Genomic DNA, 9,647 nt, shown 5'->3' with positions numbered 1-9,647 from the left:
CGTTTTTCAATGCAATGATTCTTTCTAATCTTCGTTGCTGCATGTCACGCTGGTCTCAGAACAATCGGATCATTACGTAAACCCCGAGGTTATCATCCCAGCACCCTGCAAAACACGCGCTAAATATAAAATATCACGTTTTGACAACTCTCGTTTTCTACTCAAACGTCCGCTCAGAGCGAACAAGTTGAGCTGAGAGATTTCTCTTTTGAGATGAATGTATTCTGTACTTGGTTCCTCCTGTCAATAAACTGAAACTCGAATGTGCAAACAACAGGAGAAAATCAGGTAAACGTAGACAAACAGCTGATTTGTCACCAAATAAAGTAATAAAACAACTTAAAGATCTCAACACTGAGATGAATAGAAAGAGTTTCTGTCCGACGCTGCAGCTGGTGTTCACGTATTGCGTTCACAAGCGCTGCGACCCTTTTAAGGAGACTTTACTACTTTGTCTGTAATCTAATCTCCACACAGAGACTTAAATATGTCCCACCACATTGTTGTCAGCCTCAGTTATTATGTTATGAATTATTCACGCCCACTCAGCGCATGTTAACTGATCTGCTCTCTGCAGCGCTACCAAACCGAGTTGAGGAACAGATGGAGGGAAGACTGATTTAGAGAGTTACAGTGGTCGTTTATTCTTCAGCACAGAAAGCAGCTTGGAACGAGTTCACACGAAGACGGACGACTTTGTAACCTGCCGCTTGTTTTGGCAAATGTCAACTTTAGTCACATTTTTGTCATTTTTCCTGATAATTTAAATCAGAAAAAACAACAACAACAAATAACAAACATCTAACTCGAGTCGTCCTCGATGACAGTTCAGTCATGTTCTTCTTTGATATTTCAAATTTAGCATTTTCTAATTTCCTATTTTTTTTCCATTCCTTTGAGGATGTAGCCATGTGTACCTGCGGTTACCATGGTTACAGGTAGAATACACTAAAATGTTTTTATTATCCAACAAATGAAGCTCGACTTGTCGTCTGATTCATTTAGTGAAAAAGTTGACTTGTTTTCTTTAGTTGGAGAACCAAGTTATTTTATTATTCAGGTCATTTTTCCTGTAAATGAAAGATTATTGATTCAATATTTTTAGCAATTTTGTGCAATTACGTGAGTTTGTCAGTTTAAATTGTTTATTTAAAAACTTGCTGTGCTGCGTGTTTAACCCTCCCGTTGTCCTTTGGTCAAAATGTGTTGAACACAAGTTGTGTTCAACCCACAACCACGTTCAGCCAAGTTCTATTTTATTTTCATATTTTTTGGGATCATTGGTGACAAGGAGGCTGTGAGGGTTTCTTTAAAGAATGATGACCAAGGATCCCAAAAAATATAAAATATAGAAATAAAATAGAACTTGGTTGAACACAGCTGCGGGTCATTTTGACCCGAGGACAACAGGACGGTTAAAGACGAGCTGGAACCCAGAAAAATCTCCTGCGAAGGAACAAAGTAAATGTTCTGGAGAGTCAGAGCAATCTTATCGCTTCCTGACAAACACGTGACTTCATTCTGCAAGCAGCATCAGAGATTTGGTTTCTGTGGCTTGTTAACATACAACAGATAAAAAAAAATCAGAAGATGTCTGTCTGAGATTTTTTAGAAAAGAAAGTAGTAGAAATAAAAAAAGGAAAATGTTGTGGATGAGTTATTAAACATTAGCTGAACGAGCTTCAAACACATCTTCCTTCCTTCCTTCCTTCCCATGAACACACACTTCGCTTTATTTGACTCGGTCCCACATGGAGATGAATATCAATTAAAAACTTCTGACTCCAGTACCGGTAATTTGATTCAGATACCAGTTTCTGAATAAGACTTTTTTTATTTTTTTATTTAAAGTTTCATTAAATACATTTTTAATTTTGGTATAAATATTGAGTTTTCATGCAGTTTAGAGGGGGAGAGTGTAACCCAGGTAATTTTCAGTAGCTAAAATTTAAAGATGTCCCCCTAAATGCCTCATGCTTTTCAGTAGATGCTACAATTAAAAGATGTGCCCTAAACGTCTCATGTGCACACTATCAGGAAACGCTATCCCTTCCAGATGTTGCCTCAATGCCTCGCATGCTATCTGTAGATACTACAATTAACAGAATGCCCCTAAACATCTCATCGCAGACTAACAGGAAATGCTACAACTTCCAGAAGTTGCCTTAAAATTTCACAAAAAAGCTACTGGGGTTTCGCTGTAATTTAACAGTATTCCTTAAATGTCTCACATGCAGGCTATCGGTCGACATCACAATTTACAGATGTTCCCTAAACGACTCACATGCTATCAGTAGATGCTACTATTAACAAATGCCCCTAAAAGTCTCATGTGCACACCATCAGGAAACACTACACCTTCCAGATGTTCCCTAAACACCTCATACAGGTTATTGGCAGATATTACAATTTATAGATGTTCCCTAAACACCTCACATGCTCTCAGTAGATGCTGCATAGTTGCAGATGGAGTCAGCGCTCCTTCCTGCGGATTGTGAAGTTCTCAGATACGTTTTTAACTCTGAAGGACTCGACCGACACGCGAAGGAAACCTTCAGATACTTCTCTGAAAACATGTTTACTGTTCAAAAACGTAGTTTGTTTGTTTTTCTAACAAGGAAGCCTTTCTCAGTGTGACACAGAGATGTGGTGGGTGTATTTACATTATACAAAGTGTTTATGTAAATCCACCCACCTTTTTCTCCCCCACTGCTTCCTGCCATCTGTGATTGAGTTTGACTTACTGGGAGTAAATACTAATAACACTGATGAATCACCTCACACATACACTCACAGTACACATCTGTATGGATAGAAAACTAAACTGTACATGCTGTGTGCACACAAACATTACATGTTGGAGAACCCTGTTGCCATGGCGCCACAGTTCAGGTGGTTTGTGTTCTCTGGGTTTCAAAAGACGCAGCAGCAGACAGGTGACTGAAACAAACTGACGAAGAGGGAAGAAGAGCACACGGAGACACGGACAGACACGAGAGGAGAGTCGTTTCAAAATCAAAGCAGGACTGACCTGAAGACTACGGAGCAGAAAAGAAGACAGAAACCAGAACAGAACCTCAGAAGGTTCCCGGTAGAACTCGTGTTGACAGTCTGACTCTGGGGGACGAATTCTCGGTTGCACATACCCGCAAATGTCACTGTGCTGCTTTCAACAGGAACAGACTCTGAATTTACTCACCGGCCATGTTATTTAATCCAGTTTATGTAAATGAATGTGTCACCCTGAAGCTCAACCACAGTTCCAAGAAAACCATCATCTTTCTACAGAATTATACAGGAAACAGATTGATTGACATCTACATGCAGCTGCTCGTTTCTATGAAAGATGTCTGTATGTAAAATTACAACAAATCTCAATGAAAAAACCACATGAGTCACTGAGACGACTGATCTTCCTGTGGGTCGGTGAACAGTCAGACATGAGATGCAGTTTGTAGCAGCTGCACATTTCCTCTTTACAGATGACGCTGGGAGTTTTGTGTTACTACATGTGGTTTTGTGTGTAACCTCTAATGTCTGTGGTTAAGAAGAAGAAAAAAAAATGTCGGACACACTTGTACGATTCAAATCAATCAGCTGGTGTGGTTATTTAGATTTACAGAACGGGAAATGAAGGGTTCAGGTTGGGAATTACAAACTCGACATTTACAAAAGTGAAATAAATGTCTAAGACGGAGCGTTAAAACGAGGCTGCAGAGAGAAAAGATGTCTCGGTGTGTTAATAACTGCCTCTTCTCCTGCTTCTGCACGTCTTCATTTACATGAAGTTCATTTGCATCCAGAGAAGGGACGCGAGATCCAACCACAAGTGTTCAGTCCAGATGTTAATATGTTAATGCTTCGGGTTAACGGGCTGAAAAGAAGGAAACGTGGACGACGGAAAGCATTTACCCGCCACCTGATCCGGGGAGATCTGACAGGACTCGGTGTGTTTTGTTTTTCTTATTAGACAGCAAAGAGTAAAGAACAACGCAAATGAAACCTGCAAGAAGAGCAATTCAACCGAAAAATTTCACAACATCCGAATCCTTAAAAAAGACAGAAAGAATAAAAACTGCAAGCAGTGATGTACAGGCCCTCGCACTCTGCACTGTGACCCGACTTTAGGTTCATGGGATCAACCAGCTCGACGTAGAATGTGAAAGTATGAAAAGTGTAATTTCCAGTGGCCAGCAGGGGGCGCTATGACTATGAGCGAATATTACCACACAGGAGTCTTCAGGGCGGGGCTGTTATCATACCTGTGATGTTTGGAGAAGGCCGGTCCATGGACATAAGATTTAAAGCAACTCGTAGTTTCATGGCGAGACGCTCAAAATGGCCGCCTCTAACGGGCACACACATCAATGAAAACGAATTATTTTGATAACTTTTAATCCCAAACATGTTTTCTATCCAGAGAACCTAAATTCAAGTCGGTCCGACAAAATCCCTCAGAGGAGTTCGACAAAGTACAATGTGTCAGAATCGCCCAAAATGGCGACTAAATTCAAAATGGTGGACTTCCTGTCGAGTTGACGTAACGGTGCAAAGTAACTTTTTTGTGCGTCTGGGTGTGATACACGTGTCCATCGGATTTGGTGAATTTAGATAAATGTGGCCGCCGGGGCATCTCTGTAGGGGGCGCTCTCGAGCCATTTGGCCACGCCCACTCGCGACTCCACTAGAATACACATTTTTTTGCCGGGAGACAAATGTGTTTCCACTTTCATGAGTTTTTGAATATGATAAAACCTCCAAAAAGGAAAATCACTTTACGGAAGAAGAAGAACATTTGTACGAAATACAACAGGGCTTTCGCACCGGTGCTCGGGCCCTGAAAACACTTTAGAGTGCAACGTGCTGCACACTAAAACACACACACACTTTCTGAAACACGATTTACATTCTTATCACATAAAACTGTGACTGCGAGGCACGAACGAACTGAAGCAGATTTCAACAGTTAGATCTTCACAGAACAGAAAAGTCACCAACGTTTTTCTGGAGGAAAAACATAAACCACATTTAAATGCTGCAAAACAGAAACAGCTTCGTCACACAACAAGCTGACGAACAATTAGGAACAGAAAGTAAGAGGAGGCCGGAGGCTGTGGGACAATAGCTGCCAAGTGACAGGAAACGCAGAATCATCCGTCATCCAGAAACACACGGCGGTCGGTGAGGTCGGCCAAGCAGCGACGCGACGCCCAACAAACTCCAGCAGTTTTATTCTTCTTCGTGTCACATGAGCAGAACAATTTCAGAACAACCGGAGACACGAAGGAAGAGATAAAACAAAGGATTCGATTCTGAATCGCATTACAGGGAAAACATCGAGCCGGTTCATCAACGCGTTGCATGCTGGGAAATCGTAGGAGACTTTGTCCGCTCGTTTACACTCAAACCAAAATCGATTTAAAAGCAGATTAACAGATAAAACTGGTGTTTTTCTGATTTGTCAACAAATCCCACGTGAAACCACAAACCGTCTTTGGCTCCTGAAGTTCCTACTGAACATGAAAATCTTCATACTATCATTTTTGTTTTTTAAACAGGAAGGCACAGTTATCCCTAAAAACTGCTGACCACTGTACTTTTGTTGACATTTGTAAGGGACTACTTTCAGCGGCGGACTGATGCGCGTTTGAAGCCGCGATCTGCCCCAAAGAGTTCGTTTCAGAAAGAATGTTTCGAATAAAATCTCACCAGATGGTCGGAGATCTTCTTTTGTAACCTGCAAGGAGTAAAAATGGGAAGTCATAAAAACATGATTCATTCCATAAAAACGTTTGAAGAAAACAGTCCTTTCGATGAGGTGGAACTATTTCATCCTAAGAACAGAACAAGATGGAATATCTCATAATAATTATTCACACAATAAATCTGCACAAACTATGATTTGCTGTCAGAAAGAAAACAAACTGGATTTATTCTTTAATCACTAACGATGATGATGATGATGATCAGTTGTAGCTGAAGGACAAGATGGAGGTAAAGCAGAGGCAGACGTTTCCTCCTGAAAGGCATGATGGGAAACGTAGGCGCTCATAGAAGCAGGACTTTAAAATAAATGAACGTCACAGACTGAAAGAGAAGATTTCTTTCAAATAAAATGATCTGACTGAACTCAACAAAGAGTCATGAACCTTCAGGTGAGTTTGTTTCATACCCGAGACAAACAGAACCTGTACAGGTGAGTTGGTTTTGTATCGGAGACACTTACCTGTACAGGTGAGCCTCTTTCAGGCCTCCTAAAGCACCGAGGAGCCAGCAGGCTCCACTGGGTCAGGTGACTGTAAACACACATGACACCTGACCACAGGTGGCCAATCACAGCCGCCAATCAGGATCCAAAACTGGTGCTGCATTCAAATGGAAGCAGAAAGTCAGAAAATCCTGCTTCTTCCAGCAAAAAAAAAAAAAAAAAAAAAAAAAAAAGGAGTTCCTGAATCAGACTTTTTCCTAAAAAGTTACAGATGTTAAAAGAAGGTTCAGGCTAATGTTAGCTTGTTTCGAGCCAAACGTCCACGCAGCAGACAGTCGTTAGAACTTAAATGTTTTCTCATAATGTGAGCTGTTTGCTGATATTTGAATCTTCTGTCAGTTTGTCAACATTTAAATGAAATGCTTTAAATAACCATTAATGCTGAAATAGATTTATGTAATTGTTTTGTTTTGTTTTTTTGTAAATGTGATTCACAAATTGAGGAATTGTTTTGCGTTTAATGCAACGACCACATTTATATTATTTCTATTATACTATTTCTAGTATGTTTGCGAAGCTTTGTCATCGAATTAAAAAAAAAGGTATTCAACCAACCAAAGATTTTGTGAAGCTTCCACGCTTTGTTAGCAACACAGGATTTTATTAATTTGTTTCTTTGAAATGCAGCTTGGAAAAGGTCCTTTACCTTTGGATGGTTTTTAAAATTAAAAATTAAAAATGTTGTTTTTTGTTTTGGTTTTTTATGTTAAAAGTCTGACTGCTCGTCTGTGAAGCCCAAACACGATGACGTTGTTCTCAGAGTTTAGATCGCCAAACGCTCGACAGGACAGGAAATAAAATGGAGGAAAAACACACACACACACACACACACACACACACACACACACACACACACACACACACACACACACACACACACACACACACACACACACACACACACACACACTTGGACATTGTGCAATGCTGCGCTCCTCCTGGGAAAAGCCCTGATTGGTCGCAGCAGATTTTTATCAGCCTTCAACACAACAACACTCCTCTTCCTCTTCCTCTTTTCTCACAGTGAATCCCCCACTGTGCTCGCAGATCTTCTGTCAATCAGGAAATAAATCACAGATTAATTAATTTGTGTTGTTTTGTGAAGAGGACATGACAGCAACGTAAATCTGAAGGTTCCCGATGTGTAAACCGATCCATTTGAACGTGTGCGTGTTCGACCTCTCTCTGTTTGATACACTCACTCATCGTTTTTTGTGAAACCCACATCCATACAAACTTCCCTTCGGATTCCCTCCCGACACCTTTGCCATGTCTCATAATTCATCTTCTGCGGGTGCGTTGGGATGTGATGACAGTCAGAAGAGCGCAGGTGAGAGGTTATCTGCCGAGTCGGGTGTTGGAAGAGGAGCAGCTTCTTCCTCTGGCAGTCGTTTCTGCCGAGCTCGCATTCCTGGAAATGTACAGCTCAAGGCTAAATTTAGAAGAAAAAAAAATCTCTTAATGGCATTTGATTCGAGGAGACGCTTCCTCTAATATTCAGCGTGTTATGTTAACATGAATACAGTGGCAGGAAATGGTGAAATGGTCATAAAATGTGATTAGAAACAAACCCAGAATGCTCAAACATATAAAGCAATTACAACCTTTTGTGTCTGTGTTGAACACAACACTTAAACTTTTATGTGTTGGCAGGAAAAGTGCTTTAATAAGTTGCTGAACCTTGTTTGGAGGCAAAAAAATCTCTCAAAATGTTTCAGTAACTGCAGATCGTATCTGCACAGCGTTCACGTCACTGTTTCCTGGTCTTCACTTTATGAAGCCACCTTGACATCATCATGGAAGTTAAACCATATTTTCCCCTTCGGGGATGGAAGCAAAGTAGGACCATGATGCTACCTCCGCCGTGCTTCACCATTATATTGCTGTTTTCATGTCTTTCTACACCTGAGCAGCAGCTTCTTCTGAGGTGTCCTGCCATGGACATCATGTGTGTTCAATGATCCGTGTGTCCAACGTCAAACTCCCTCACTTTCAGTCATGAAAAAATTCAATTTAATGACCTCTAATGAAAAACAGTCTCCTTTGTGCTGATCAAACAAAATCGAGCCAATTTTTTTTTATTCCCAGCAGTTTGTGAGCTTTATTTACAAGTTCACAGGTTTTCAGAACAAAACCTTTTTTTTTTTTTTTACACTGCTTAAAGAACAAACAGTTCAAAAATCTTTCTTCTTAAATGGACTAAAATTAATACATCAATAGCAGTTTTACAAACTTTACACTTGTTTTGTTTTTTTCAAGTCATCGTTTTTGAGCCGAAGCTCTTGAAATGTTGATTTTCCTGCATGTTTGCTTTCGTTAGCAGCAGGAAATAGGATATGTTGACTGAAGTGATTGTTGACGAGCGGGAAGGATATCAAACCACTCAGGAAAGCAGTTCAATAACAATACCTGGAAAAATACTGCAGGGAGAATATTACAGTTTTGATAAAAGGCAGCTGAAATTGAACCTTGACTCCATGATGTTCCAGGACTTGACCCAGAAAAAAACCCAATCCCCTGACCTTAATGTCTGGAAGGGACTTTTTATAATTCCACAATATTCCAGAAACTGCAGAACCAGTAGGAACCCTGAGTGAACAAGTTTGGCTTCAACGTAAGAAAAAATATAGAAGATCGAGTATCGAACCCTTAGGAACACCAAGAGCGACCAAATTCCTTAAGAAGACCAAAATAAGGGAGAAAAACTAAAATACTTAATTTTAAGGAAACTTAAAGGAGAAGACTGAAGGCTGTTTTATGCAGCTGATTTTATTTTAAGGAGACCTTAGCTCAGACTTTAAGGATAAGTTTAATATAAGGTGTACAGTTTGATAAATGAGAGCCACAATTTTAACTAAACTCCAAGATATTCCAGGACTTGGACCAAAATAATGATCTGATCGCCCGACTGTCCATGTTTAGAGGAGAATTTTTATAATTCCAGGATATTCCAGGAATTCCAGGACCGGTGGGAACTCTGACGAGGGGAGATGAATGTCCTTGAAGACTTCAGCTGGGACTCTGAACATCTTCTATTGAGACAGAATGAAAATGATCTCCATGTTTTTGTCAACTGTGAATTGATTTGATGACATGTTGTTGTTGTTGTTTTGATACGATTTGGTGAATTTAAATGATGTATTCAATATAAACAAGAACCGCAGTGAAATAATCTGACTATTTTAAAACGGCAAAGAAAGTAGTCAGACTCTACGAGAGAATCAGCTCATTAAACAGTCCAGTTTGCGGCCGGCTCTTTGGAAGTGTTTGAAAACATTAACACCTCTTGCAGACATTAAGTTTTGTCTCAATAAACGCCTTATTATGAATTCCATCTCAGCTCAAACACAAATGAAATGCCGCCATTTAGCATGAAGGC

This window comes from Brachyistius frenatus, unplaced genomic scaffold, assembly GCF_029030835.1.
Source record: "Brachyistius frenatus isolate BFR_SWC_R1_liver_20210118 unplaced genomic scaffold, ASM2903083v1 Contig_92, whole genome shotgun sequence".
NCBI classification, from domain to species: Eukaryota; Metazoa; Chordata; class Actinopteri; family Embiotocidae; genus Brachyistius; species Brachyistius frenatus.
The sequence above is the reverse complement of the archived record's forward strand: the minus strand, read 5'-3'. Positions refer to the sequence as shown.